Genomic DNA, 14,243 nt, shown 5'->3' on the forward strand with positions numbered 1-14,243 from the left:
CAACATAGATTTTATTGACTCTCCTCCCTTCCCTTTCTCCTTTCCTCATTGTCTCCAGTGCTTTCTGTGATGACTGCCCAAATAAGCAACTTACAGTGAAATCTCTGCCTCAGAGTTGACTTTTGTAGGACCCCAAATTAAGACATTGACTTTAGCCAATAAAATAATGAAGACAAACACCTAGTGAAAAATTCTTATTCTAGTTCCCTAAGGTGTAGTATTTTCATTTTATTGCTTTCACCAATGTTAGCTAAATAATGCTCCTTTCATTTGAGTAATTAAAAAATAAAGCTGACTGTACTGCTTGTGCATAATCATTTGCTAATCTCTTTTTGGAAATTTATCCTATTAATTTTATTTAAGCCACCGTCTCTATGCAGATAACTCCCAAGTTTACAGTTCCATTAAATCTTCTCTTATTTTCCATTCTCCACTTGTCCTTGGTCTATGTTTACTGGGATCATGTTTTTGACTGAAAAATCAAACATTTCTAAGGTTTAATTATTCATCCCTTTTCCCTTTCTCCAAACTAGCTATCCTTTCTAACTCACCAGCAGTTCCTTACCTCCAATCTTCTATCATCTGCTGTCAACTCTACTTTATCTGTTCTATCCAGTCAACAATCAAGTGCATATCACTTCATAATACCATGCATGACTGTCTTTATATTTTCCTGTTTGCTCACTTAGTTCCAGCTTAGGTTCAGACTATGATAATAACTTCATAACTGGTTTTTTCTGCCAATTTCCTGGCCCAAATCCTTCTTATTTACCAATATGATTTCATCTTCCTAAAACTCTGCCCACTGCATATGGAATGAAGTCCAGACTTCTTAGAAAGACATTCAAATGCCTCCAGAAACTAAATTGTCTGCTTGAGTTCCCAGTATTTTCCCACTTGAACACTGCATTCTAGCCAGCAAGATTTATTCACTCTATCCTTGATACATGTGATACTTTCCATCTTTAATAATTTCCTGTAACTTTGTGGTCTGATGGCTGTTTTTTCATATCTGAATCTTTGTCTAATTCTAACAAAGACTCCTAGAAGTTTATTTCTAGAAAATTCCAATCACTTCATTTACAAGTGGGTAAAACCAGGCCTGGAGAAGTGGTGTTATTTGCTTAAAGACATGGATATTAAGTAACAGATGCAAGAGAGAGTAGAACAAAGTTTTCAAGGGAGTATTGTATTAATTATTCCAAGCCATCTCCTCCTGACTTGCCAGGGCAATGATTTTCCATGTGATTTGTGTTACAATTAATAGTATGCCTCAAGCTCACTATTGCTTTAATTATTTGAAATGTAGACCAAAACTATTATTTCAATTTAATATAATTTTCTCCCAAGGTTGATTCAAAACTCTTGAAGAACAGGGACCATATATTTTACTTCTTTATAGAGTTCAAATAATGGTAATGAGGTAATGATTATGGAATTCTAACAATATTTTTTAGTATATATTATGTGTCAGACACTGTGATAAAGTCATTTTATATACAATTCCATTTAAGTTTCATAATAACTTTATGTGGCAATACCATTATCATTGCCTTTGCATATAAACCAATGAATCACAAAGAAGTTAAATAACTTCAAGTTCACAAAGCTAGTAATTATCATGGACAGCCTTTAACATTATGCTTGTATAAATAAAATTCCTGAAATATTTCTTTAACTTGCAAAAACAATTCGATAATTTGGAATTTTTGGCTATCGAATAATCATAGTTTCTTCACTGCTTCTCATTTTGTTCACAATGTAAAATTTAACGTGTGCAATACATTTACAACTTTACTTTGACAATTCTATAACCCTTGGTTTAGCGTGTAATCACAATTCTCCAACAAAACCAACATGAAAGAGATAGTTCTCACCAAGGATGACCTACCAAGGTCACGTTTACCGAAGTCACTGCTTCTGGAAATCAAGAGAATATGGTGCTCTGAGGTGGACAATGGATTTTTTTCTGCTTATGGGAATGTTTCTCTATTTTTTTAATCTTGTGGATATATAGTAGATGTGTATATTTCTCGGTTACATGAAATATTTTGATGCAGGAATGCAATGTGTAAAAGTCATATCGGGGCAAATGGAGTATCCATCACCTCAAGCATTTATCCTTTGTGTTTCAAACAATCCAGTTATACCCCTTTAGTTATTTTAAAATGCACAACTAAATCATTTTTTACTATAGTCACCCTGTTGTACTAGCAAATACCAGGTCCAATTCATCAATCTAACTATACTTCTGTACCCATTAACCATGCCCACTCCCGCTGTCCCCATTACCCTTTCCAGCCTCTGGTAATCATTCTTCTACTCTCTATCTGCATGAGATCAATTGTTTTAATTTTTAGCTTCCACAGATTAGTGAGAACATGTGATTTTTTTTTTCTGTGCTTGGCTTATTTCACTTAACATAATGACCTCCAGTTCCATCCACGTTGTTGCAAATGACAGGATCTCATTCATTTTTATGGGTGAATAGCACTCCATTGTGTATATATGCCACATTGTCTTTATCTATTCATTTGGTTGATGGACACTTAGATGGCTTCCAAATCTTGGCTGTTGTGAACAGTGCTGCAAAAAACATGGGAGTGCAGCTATTTCTTTGATGTACTGATTTTCTTTCTTTTGGGAATATACCTAGAAGTGGTATTGCTGGATCCTATGATAGCTCTATTTTCAGTTTTGGGGGAAACTCCAAATTTGTCTTCACAGTGGTTGTACTAATTTACATTCCCACCAACAGCGTACAAGGGCTCTCTTTTTGTCCACATTCTTGCCAGCTTTTGCTGTTGCCTGTCTTTTGGTTACAAGCCATTTTAACTGCAGGGACATGATATCTAATTGTAGATTTGATTTGTATTTCTATGATGATCAGTGTTTTTGAGCACCTAGTCATATACCTGTTTGCCATTTGTATGTCTTCTTTCGAGAAATGTCTATTCAAATCTTCTGCCCATTTTTTACTGAATTATTAGATTTTTTCCTGTAGAGTTGTTTGAGCTCCTTATATATTCTGGTTATCAATCCCTTGTCAGATATGTAGTTTGCAAATGTTTTCTCCCATTCTGTGGATTGTCTCTTTGGTGACTGGTTCCTATGCTGTGCAGAACCTTTTTAACTTGATGAGATCCCATTTGTCCATTTTTGCTTTGGTTACCTGGGCAGGTGGGGTATTATACAAAAAGTCTTTGCCCAGCCAAACGTCCTGGAGAGTTTCTCACAATGTTTTCTTTGAGTCGTTTCATAGTTTCAGGTCTTAGATTTAAGTATTTAATCCATTTGTATTTCACTTTTATATGTGGCAAGAGATAGGGCTCTAACTTCATTCTTCTGCACATGAATATCCAGTTTTCCCAGCATAATTTATTGAGGACACTGCCCTTTCCCCAGTGTATGTTCTTGGAATCATTGTTAAAAATGAGTTCACTGTAGGTGCGTGGATTTGTTTCTGGGCTCTTTATTCTGTTCCATTGATCTTTGTGTCTCTTTTTATGCCAGAACCATATCATTTTGGTTATTATACTATAGCTCTGTAGCATAATTGGAAGTCAGGTAATGTGATTCCTCTAGATTTGTTCTTTCTGGGATAGCTTTGGCTATTCTGAATCTCGTGGGATTTCATATCAATTTTATGATACTTTTTTTCTATTTCTTTGAAGAATGTCATTGCTATTTTGAAAGACAGTGCATTGAATCTGTAGATTGCTTTGGGTAGTATGGACATTTCAACAATATTTATTCTTTCAGTCCTTGAATATGGAATACCTTTCTATTTTTGTGTCCTCTTTGATTCCTTTCATCAGTGTTTTATAGTTTTCATTTTTCAGGTCTTTTACTTCTTTGGCTAATTCCTAGGTATTTAATTTTATGTGTGGCTATTGTAAATGGGATTACTTTTTTTCACATTGTTCACTGTTGGCATATAGAAATGCTACTGAATTTTGTATGCTGATTTTGTATCCTGCAACTTTACAGAATTTATTAGTTCTAGTAGTTTTTAATGGAGTCTTCAGGGTTTTTTTTTCAAATGTAAGATGATACCATCCTCAAAGAAGGATAATTTCACTTCTTTCTTTTCAGCTTGGATGTCATTTATTTCTTTATCTTGTCTGATTGCTCTAGATAGGTCTTCCAGTACTATGTTGAATAACAGTGGTGAAAATGGACAACCTTTCATTCCAGATCTTAGAGGAAAGGCTTTCAGTTTTCCCTCCACTCAATATGATACAAGCGATAGAAGCCGTGGGTCTGTAGCATGTGGCTTTTATTATGCTGAGGTATGTCCCTACTATAGCAAGCTTTTTGAGGGTTTTCTTCAACAAGTGATGTTGAATTTTATGAAATGTTTTTTCAGCATCAATTGAAATGATCGTATGTTTTTTTTTTCCTTCATTCTGTGATTTGATGTATCACATTGATTGATTTACATATGTAAAACCACCCTTGAATCCCTGGGATAAATCCCACTTTGTTGTGATGAATGATCTTTTTATTGTGTTGTTGAATTTGGTTTTCTAGTATTTTGTTGAGGATTTTTGGATCAATATTCATCAGTTATATTTGCCTATACTTTTCTTTTTTCGATGTGTCTTTTTCTGTTTTTCATATCATGTTAATACTAGCCTTGTAGACTGAGTTTGGAGGTGTTTGCTCCTTCTTTAGTTTTCTGAATAGTGTGAATATGATTGGTATTAGTTCTGCTTTAAATGTTTGGTACAAGTCAGCAGTGAATCTCTTGAGTTCCAATATTTTCTTTGTGGTGGGACTTTTTATTAAAGCTTCAATCTCATTACTTGTTATTTGTTTTTTCTGGTTTTAGATTTCTTCATGGTTCAATCTTCCTAGGTTGTACATGTCTAGAAAGGTGTCCATTTCTTCTAGATTTTTCAATTTATTGGCATATAGTTTCTCACACCAGCCACTAATAATCTTTTAAATTTCTGAAGTATTAGTTTTAATGTTTTCTTTTTCATCTCTGGTTTTATTTATTTGGAGCTCTCTTGTTTTTTTCTTAGTCTGGCTAAAGTTTGTCAATTTTGTTCATCTTTTCAAAAAATGTCTTTTTGTTTTATTGATCTTTTGTATTTTGTTGTTTCAATTTCACTTATCTCTGCTCTAGTTTTTATTATTCATTTTCTTCTACTAATTTTAGGTTTTTGATTGATTTTGATTGTCTTAATTATTTTAGATGCATCATTCGATTATATATTTGAAGTTTTTCTTTTTCTGATATAGGCACGTATACCTGTAAACTTCCCTCTTAGTACTGCTTTTGCTGTATCTCATAGGTTTTGGTATGTTGTGTTTCCATTACCACTTGTTTCAAGGATTTTTTACAATTTCCTTTTTAATTTTTTAATTGACCTTCTGGCCATTCAGGAACATATTGTTTAATTTCCATGTATTTGTATATTTTCCAAAATTATTCTTCTTGTTGATTTGTAGTTTTAATCCATTTGTGGTCACAGAAGATGCTTGATATTGTTTTAATTTTTTGAATGTTTTAAGACATTTTTGGGACCTCATATACAGTTTATCCTTGAGAATGATCCATGTACTGAGGAAAAGAATGTGTATTCTGTAGCTGTTGGAAAAAAACGTTCTGTAAATATCTATTAGGTCCATTTGTTCTATAGTGCAGAATAAGTTCCATGTTTCTTTGTTTATTTTCTGTCTGGAAGATCTGTCCCGTGCTGAAAGTGGGGTGTTGAAGTATCCAACTATTATTGTATTAGGGCCTATCTCTCTCTTTAGCTGTAATATTATTTCCTTTATATGTCTGGGTGCTTCAGTGTTGGGTGAATGCATACATACTTATATATAGTTGTTATATCATTTTGAGGAATTGACCCCTTTATCATTATAGGGTGACTTTGTCTTTCCTTATAGTTTTTGTCTTGAAATCTGCTGTATCTGATGTAAGTATAGTTACTCCTGCTCTTTTTTGGTTTCCATTGGCACGGAACATCTTTTTTCATTCCTTTATTTTTAGCCTATGTGTGTCTTTATAGGTGAAGTGTGTTTCTTATAGGCAATAGACCATTACATCATGTTTTATCATCCATTCAGCCACTGTATGTCGGTTCATTGGAGAGTTTATTTACATTCAATGTTATTGTATTATTGATCAGTAAGGACTTACTCATGCCTTTTTGTTATGTGTTTTCTGGTTGTTTTTGGTATTCTCTTTCTTTTTTCCTTTCTTCCTGACTTCATTTTAGTGAAGGTGATTTTCTCTGGTGATACAATTTAGTTTCTTGCTTTGGATTTTTTGTATATCCATTATGTTTTTTTTTAATTTGAGGTTACCATGAGGCTTGCAAATACTATCTTATAACCCATTATTTTAAGCTTTTAACAAGTCAACACTGCTCTCATAAACAAATGAAAAGAAAACTAATACAAATTGTACATCTTAACTTTAACTTCTCGCTTTTTAACTTTCTGTGATTTCTGTTTATATCTTATTTTACGTGTATGTCTAGAAAAGTTATTATAATTACTATTTTTGATTGGTTAATCTTTCTATTTAAGACAAGAGTAGTTTACATATCATAGTTACAGTTTTATTGTATTCTGTGTTTGTTCTGTGTACTTACTGAAAGCAGTGCATTTTGTACCTTCAGATAATTTCTTATTGCTCATTAATTTCCTTTTCTCTCTGATTGAAGTACTCCCTTTAACATTTCTTGTAGGGCCTGTCTGGTGTTGATGAGACCCTTCAGCTTTTGTTTGTCTGGGAAAGTCTTCATTTCTCCTTCATATTCGAAGATTATTTTTTGCTGGATATACTATTCTAGGATAAAAGTTTTTTTCCTTCAGCAATTTAAATATGTCATGCCACCCTCTTCTGCCCTGTAAAGTTTCCACTGAAAAGTCTGCTGCTGGACATATTGGAGCTTCATTGTGGGTTACATGTTTCCTTTTTCCTGCTATTTTTTAGGATCCTTTTTTTTTTATCCTTTGGCAATTTGATTATTTAATGTCTTGAGGTAGCCTTTAGGTTAAATCCACTGGGTTTTCTGTATCCTTCTTGTCCTTGGATATTAATATCTTTCTCTAGGTTTGAGGAGTTGTTATTATCCCTTTGAGGAAACTTTATACTCCTATCTCTTTCTCTACTTCCTCTTTAAGGCCAGTATCTCGTAGATTTTCCTGTTTGAGGCTGTTTTCTTTATCTTGCATGTGTGCCTCATTCTTTTTTGTTCCTTTTTGCCTCTTCTGACTGTGTATTTTTAAATAGCTTGCCTTCAAGCTCACTAATTCTTTCTTCTGCTTGATCAAATCTGTTATAAAGAGACTCTGATGCATTCTTCAGTATGTCAGTTGCATTTTTCAAGTTCAAAATTTCAGCTTGATTCTTTTAAATTGTTTCAATCTCTGTTAAATTTATCCGATAGAATTCTAAATTCCTTCTCTGTGTTATCTTGAATTTCTTTGAGCTTCTTCAACTCAGCTATTTTGAATTCTCAGTCTGAAAGGCATATCTCTATTTTTCCTTGGTTGTTCTCTGGGGCCTTATTTAGTTAATTTGGTTAGGTCATGTTTTTCTGGATGGTGTTGATATCTGAAGATGTTTGTTGCTGCCTAGACATTAAAAAGTAAGGTATTTATTGTTATCTTCGTAGTCTGAGCTTATTCATATCCATCTTTCTTGGGAAAGTTTTCCAGGCATTCGAAATAACCTAGGTGTTGTGATCTAAGCAATGTCTTCACTGGGGGACACCCCAATTATGGTAAAGCTGTGGTTCTTGCAGACCCATACAGGTACCATCTTAGTGGTCTTGTTTGAGATCCAGAAGAATTTTTTGGATTATAAGGCAGAGGATCTTGTTCATTTCCCTTACTTTCTCCAAGACAAATGGAGTCTCTTTCTCTGTGCTGAGCCGCTTGATGTTGTGGGTAGGGAAGGTCTTTGACACAAGCATCCCTGTGGCCACTGAGAACGCACTGGGTGAGACCTGAAGCCAGCAGAGCACTGGGTCTCACTCAGCGTTCACTGTAATCATTGCCTGGCTACCATTTGTGTTCACTGAAGGCCCTAAGGCTGTAAAATCAGCAGGCAGGGAAGCCAGACAGGTTATTCTTCTTCCTTTCAGTGAGACAAGCTCTCCTAGGCCCCAGGTGGTTCCAGAGATGCTGTTCTGGAGCTAAAAACTGAAGTTAGTAACCTTAGATTTCTACCTGGTGTTGTATTGCCCAGTGGTTGAGCTGGCACTCAAACCATGAGACACAGTCCTGCATATTCTTCCTTTCCCTTCCACATGCAAAGGAGTCTCACCTCATGTCCAGCACCACCACAGGCCTGTGGGGAGTACTGCTAGGCCTCTATCAATGTTCACTTTAGGCCCAAGGGCTTTTTAATCAGCTTTTGGTGAATGCTGCTTGTGGTGAATGCTGCCTGGCCTGGTCTCACCCTTCAGGGCAGTGGGGTCTCCACCTGCAGGCAGATCCAGAAATGTCATCCAAGATTCAAGGCCTGGAATTGGGGACCCTAAGGGCCCACTTGATGCTCTATACTCCTGTGGCCAAGCTCATACCTAAGGTGCAAGACAAAGTTTCCTTCACTTTCCTCTCCTCTGTTTTCAAGCAAAAGGAGCCTCGCCTTGTAACCACGAGAGCTGGGAATGTGCTGGGTCTCACCTGATTCCAGTAAGTCTCAGAGTGCCAAGTCCCATGGTGTACTGCTTGGTTATTACTGCTGGTTATTCAAGGCCCAGGGGCTCTTTATTCAGCCAGTAATGGGTCCTGCCAGGACTGTGTCCTTCACTTCAAGGCTGTAGATTCCCTTCTGGCCCAGGATGTGTCTTGAAATGTCATTCAGGAGCTAGGGCCTGGAATAGGGGCCTCATGACTCTGCCCAGTACACTATCCTACAGTGGTGGAGTTGGTATCCAAGATGCATGACAAAGTCTTCTCTCCTCTTCCTTCTCCTCTCCTCAAGCAGAAGAAAGGTGTCTCTTTCGACCCGTGAGACGTGCAGTGTGGTGCTGTGGTAGAGGTTGCACAAGCCTTCCCTTAGCTACCCCAGCTGATGTCTCAGTAAGTCGTGTGCCCAGCCACCCAGTCCACTGGCTCTGAGCCCAGCTCTACACTTGAGCTCACGGAGGAGTTGCAGTCCTTGTGGCCTAGACTGCCCTTCAAGTTTATTTAGGGACCCAGGGCACTCAAGCCTGGGGTTGCGAGGCTTGCTGGAGCTCAAGTTCCTACTGCTGGGATCGGTAATTTCCCTCTGGCTTGGGCTGATCCATATGCTCTCTCCCTGGGTAGGGATCAGTTATGTACATCACAATTCTGCTTTCTGCTGTGACAGGACAGCACTGAGTTCATTGAAAAAAATCTCACAATTGCTGTTTTCTCCCTTCCCAAGTGCACAGATTTTCCTCACCTTGCAGCCACTGTAAAGTATGGGGGAGGGGTGGTGTCCACAGTTCAAGATATCTTTCCTCTTTTTCCCAGTGCTTCTTTCAGTATTACGAAGTTAAAACCAAGTTATATGAATGCTTACCTGATTTTTGTTTTTTATAAATGTGCTTTTTTTGTGTGTAGATAGTTGTTAAATTTGGTGTTGCATCTATTCTGCCTTTTTGCTCTGCTCCCAACAGTATTTTTTTTTGCATTAATGGTGAAAGCCATGCATCATGTAAGATGATAGTTATGAAATGAGTATGTCTCCATTAAGATGCTGTAGTGGAGTATAATTAGTTCAATAGCTTTAAGAACTCTATGTTGCTTGGAAGATTGGAAGAATTCTTCTGAAAGAAATATCATGTTGCTTCCTAAACTTTCACAAGCCATACTTTCATGCGTTGTAAATTCTAGATAAAAAGTTTAGGATATCAGTGAATATCCACTCTAGTAAAGTTCAGAATATATGCCTAAATTGTTCAGTTAAAAACACAGTGCCCAAACTAGTTGAATGACCTAAATTAGTAGTTTTTAACTCTGATTGCACATTAAAATAAACTTTTTAGCTTTAAAGTAAATCCCATGTACGGATGTCTCACCAAGTCTGACAAATCATAATATCTTGGTAGGGGACCACAGGACTGATATTTTTTAGAAACTCAGTCGTTTGTTGTGCAGTGAGAGTTTAGAACTACTGACCTAAAACAATATTCTGTGCTTAGTTAGAATATTTTCATTATAGCATCTTTAAAAAAAGATTTTGCATATGTGTGTGTATATTGTAGTAATGCATTGATTTTCTGTACACATTAGGCAATGTTTTACCTGACGATTGTATGTTTCTTGACCTTTTTTTAACTGTAAACTCTTCAAAATTCCTGTTCTGCTTTTCCGAGCTTAATTAATAGGTAGCTATTGACATCCTACAGCAGACCTAACACAATTGTTTTATCCTGGTAGGTAGCAAACATCTGAAGCCCTAATTTTGCATGCTAAAAAAGCTAACAATTATTGAGTATCTTAGTATGTTGCAGGCCTTGTTCAAAACACTTTTCCTGTATTAAAATATCGACCACAGGTAACCATCTAATAAGATTTTTACAGATGAAAAAATTGTGACTCAGAGAAATTAAGTACCTTTTAAAGTCATATAGTTAGCCAATTGAAGAAAAGGTATCAGAAGTTAGGAAAACAGACAAAAGAATCCATAATATTAATTGCGACCATGTACTTCTCTTTAATGCATTTTTTTTTTTTTTATAAATTAACATCATTGTTGGAAGACCAGAGAATGAAAGAAATTAGTTACATTCCTAAGACTTGACTATCTGTACTGGCAGGGATAGAATTCCTAAGATTCTTGGAGAAACATTTAGATACATTTAAAACTTCTTGGAGTGTCAGAAAACTCAAAAAGAGCAGTTAGGCATGTAAATTTCACATGCTTGTTACCTAGGATTTGCCTTAAGCATAGGAACCAGTGGCAAACTACTTGGGCAAATCATTCTGTTTCTGAAAGTGGCACTAAAAGATATGAGTTTGCCGTTTCCTTCCCTTATGGGATCTTAAATTAAGCTACTCTATAAAATCTGTTGGAGAGCTTTGAGAAATGCTGATATCCAGGGATCATCTTCCATAGATGTTGATTCAGTTGGTCTGGGATTAGGGCACAGGCATAGGCATTATTTTTGAAGCTCCCACAGGTGATTCTAACATTTGGCCAGAGTTGCCACACACTGGTATAATTCATCAACCTGAAAAAATAAGAAATGCACATTAGTATTCCTAAATTCTCTTAACAGTCTTGTGCTGCTTCAAAGCATGGATGATCTTTAGGTCAATTGTATTTATGTTGATTTTGATAACTTATACTTCTTCAGCTTGTTACATTTTATGGAGCTCATATTCACTATTACATAACATTTATATAACTATGACGGTGATAGAGACAGGAAGACAGCCAAAGATCCCCAGTAAAACCCCACCTTCAACCCTAAAACAGCCTGAAGGCTGAAAAACTGGACTGCTGGTTCCCGATGAAGCCTGTCCTTTCCCAACTGATTATTTCTGAATAATGCCCACCTGCACACTGGGAGGAAAGGGTGGAGCCTCAGGAAGTTCCTACCATTTGCAGGGTGTAGGAGCCTGGCCTCTCCTGTTCCTGTGTGATGACCTGAGAATCAATCTGTGAGGCAGGAAACCTGCTAGCAGGACTCTCGCTTTGCTGAGTTAATTTTTCTTTTTTCCTTTCCACCCAATAAATTCCATTTTCCTCACCCTTCTATGTATCCGCAAGCCTAATCATTCCTGGTTGTGTGACAAGAGGCCAGTTTTAGCTGAACTAAGGAGAACGTTCTGCAACATTTTTGGCATCCAGATATGGGGCTTGAGGAAAGGTGAGTAACATACAAAGAAAAAATCTTTTTTCCTTTCGCTTCTAAGCCTTTTTGTGCTCAGATATCTTGGGAGAGTGGAGGAAATTATGCCTTCCCCCATGTCACTCCTGGGGGTCGGGAATGTCGGCCTTCTCCTTTTCCTTCTCTTTTCAGGGTGCACGGGTGAACCGATGGCTCCCCATCTCCCCTAAGTTTCTCTCCCTGTTAGAGGAATCCATTGGCATAAGAATAAGAGATTAGGCCGAGTGTGGTGGCTCACACCTGAAATCCCAGCACTTTGGGAGGCCGAGGTGGGTGGATCAGGAGGTCAGGAGTTCGAGACCAGCCTGGCCAATATGGTGAAACACTGTCTGTACTAGAAAAAAATACAAAAATTAGCCGGGCATCGTGGCATGCGCCTGTAGTCCTAGCTACTGGAGAGGCTGAGGCAGGAGAATAGCTGGAACCTGGGAGGCGGAGGTTGCAGTGAGCCGAGATGGCGCCACTGCACTCCAGGCTGGGTGACAGAGTGAGACTCCCTCTCAAAAAAAAAAAAAAAAAAAAAAAAGAACAAGAGGTTCTTCCCCCAGGCATCTTTCCAACCCTGAACTTTAACTGGTTTTTCTTTACCCTGTCAGAAGTTAACTTTTATGTGACACTTTTTCTTTTTAGAAAAAGTTTTACTAGGCCAGGACCCCAACTATCACTGTTTATATTCTCTGTAAAGTTTTAATTTCAAAAAAGGATTTGTCAGGTTGGTCTTAAGCTGTAGCCAATTTGGTGTGCTCTGCATGACTTTCTGTAAGGTCAGTAGCAAACTTTGCTGCAGGCTTCCATCTTGTTTTACATCCTCAGGAGAGTGACCTGTAACCACGTGGCAATGTTTTGTTTAGCCTCCACCATTTGATAGTAACAGCCAGGTTCAAACCTGACTTAGGGAATGAGTACTTTTGGATTGATATCTGTGTGATGTTTTCTACTTGCTGATTCTCTTCCCCTCCATGAACAACTTCTAGTCTTTTTCTTAAATCTTCCTTTCTCTGGGTTACCTTTAAAGGTTCTAAATTTTGTAAGAACTGCTTAGCCCCTTTGAAAATACCTCATATACTTGTGGTTAAAGCATAACCTTAATTGAGGCATGTTGGTTTCACCTGTGAAGTGACCTTCAGTAGCGTTTGAAAGCCAGAAATATTGGCTGCTTGTTGCGGCTGAAGTTGGATAATAAGGGAGTTAAAAGGGTTTTCTTAGAGAGTGCTCAGCTTAATTTAAAGTGAATATCCAACTTATAGATATATTGAAAAAGCCTTTATGTTTTTCTTGGATCTTGTTTTGCTGGAAAAAATGTGTTTTGTTTTTTTTTTAGTCAACTGAACTATTTTTCTCTATTTTGCCTTGCTACTTTTAAGGCATGCATGAGATGGGAGAGAACTCTGTTTCCCTCATTAAACCCCAGGAATTAAAAGTGGATGAATCCCTCTCAAAAACCTGTTTTTGCCTCCTACCTATGGCTGTTTATTAGGCTTTAGAAGCTGCATGTTCTCCTAGCTCTGTCTCTTAAAGGGCTCCACCCAGAGGCCAATAATCCAAGTAGGAGAATGGCAAATTGAAGATCTTATGTCTGCTGGATTTTTTTCTGCCTGTGTAGTTATATTTTATGTTGTGTGTGTGATGTCTATAAAAAAAAGAGTTTTAATTGGCACAAAGGAAGACAAGCACTTGGATCAAATATTTTGTAAAGGGAAGATAAAAGCTGTGGTACCTTTTAGTTCATGTGACTTTAATCTTTGAGAAATAAAAACAGCCTTAAAGATTTTGGTAGAATGCAGAGATCATCAAAATGTAAATAGGTGAACTAAATTATGCAGGACTGATACTAGTTTTGCTAAAGATTTTAAGGTTACAAAGTGACTTTTTGGTTTTTTGAGAACCTTTCAACTTGCCGGCTTCACAATTGGTAAGGCCTGGGGACATATGGAATTAACCACACCCTTAATCATGCTGGAAGGAGTCAAACCTTGGCTGCACCTAGCACATAATTAAAACAACTTACCAGATTTTACATTAAAGTTAAAATTGCTAGGAGTTACCATTATAACATGTAATTTAAACTACTGGAAATAGATTTAGCTGCAAGGTGTGTAAGAACAGTATGATGTGTTTTTAGTAAAAAATTATAAGAAGGTGCAGAAATAGGGTTCTTGCCTAAGGTTAAAGGATTGTTTTGAATTAGGTAAAGCTGGAGTTTTAAACAAGTGATGGAAGGATTGTTAAAATTATTCTTGCAAAAGAAATTCTGTTTGTGAATATATTGACTAAATTCAAAAGGGTATTATATGGTTTCTCCATAAATTTAGCATTGAAATAAAAGCACAACAAAGTACTCTTAAGGCATTAATCTGCTCTTTAGCAAAATTTGTAAAAGATTATAAAAGATTTTTGCTTTTT

This window comes from Pongo pygmaeus, chromosome X (genome assembly GCF_028885625.2).
Source record: "Pongo pygmaeus isolate AG05252 chromosome X, NHGRI_mPonPyg2-v2.0_pri, whole genome shotgun sequence".
NCBI lineage: Eukaryota > Metazoa > Chordata > Mammalia > Primates > Hominidae > Pongo > Pongo pygmaeus.